We start from the raw sequence: 696 nt of genomic DNA on the forward strand, positions 1-696 counted from the left end.
TAGTCTCGTGTGAAGTTGATCGTCAGTATGTTGATTAAATCCTTGCAAAAGGATTATAATCAAGTGGCTTGGACAACGTTAAAATACTAACGTACAACTATCCAAAATTCACGAACACTGTATTTCTCAAGTGGAATACACTCAGATTTTTGTAGTTTAATTGTATCTAATGAGTTGTGCTGGGCAGGATATTACCTTTGCGGTTAACAAACTCAATAGTTATACGATTAAACCTTGTGCTACGCACTAGAAGGCAATAGTGAGAGTTATGAGATATCCATGGTATACTCATGACTTGGGACTACACTATGTGTGATATCCAATTATACTTGAAGTGTATAACACCTTAATCAGATATCAAGAGGACGCTAAGTCCATGAGTGGCTACATGTGTATGTGAGCTAGTGTAGTCGGTTGTATCAAAATTCTCGAAACAATCTGTGAGAACTAGATCCTAAATTTGAGACTTGACATGAAGGATATGAGTTTGGTAGACTTAATCTTCAAGATTAAAATCGTGGAAAGACCGTATAGTCTCGTGTGAAGTTGATCGTCAGTATGTTGATTAAATCCATGCAAAAGGATTATAATCAAGTGGGTTGGACAACGTTAAGATACTAACGTACAACTATCCAAAATTCACGAACACTGTATTTCTCAAGTGGAATACACTCAGATTTTTGTAGTTTAATTGTA

The sequence above is a fragment of the Ipomoea triloba genome, chromosome 16 (assembly GCF_003576645.1).
Source record: "Ipomoea triloba cultivar NCNSP0323 chromosome 16, ASM357664v1".
Classification (NCBI taxonomy): domain Eukaryota; kingdom Viridiplantae; phylum Streptophyta; class Magnoliopsida; order Solanales; family Convolvulaceae; genus Ipomoea; species Ipomoea triloba.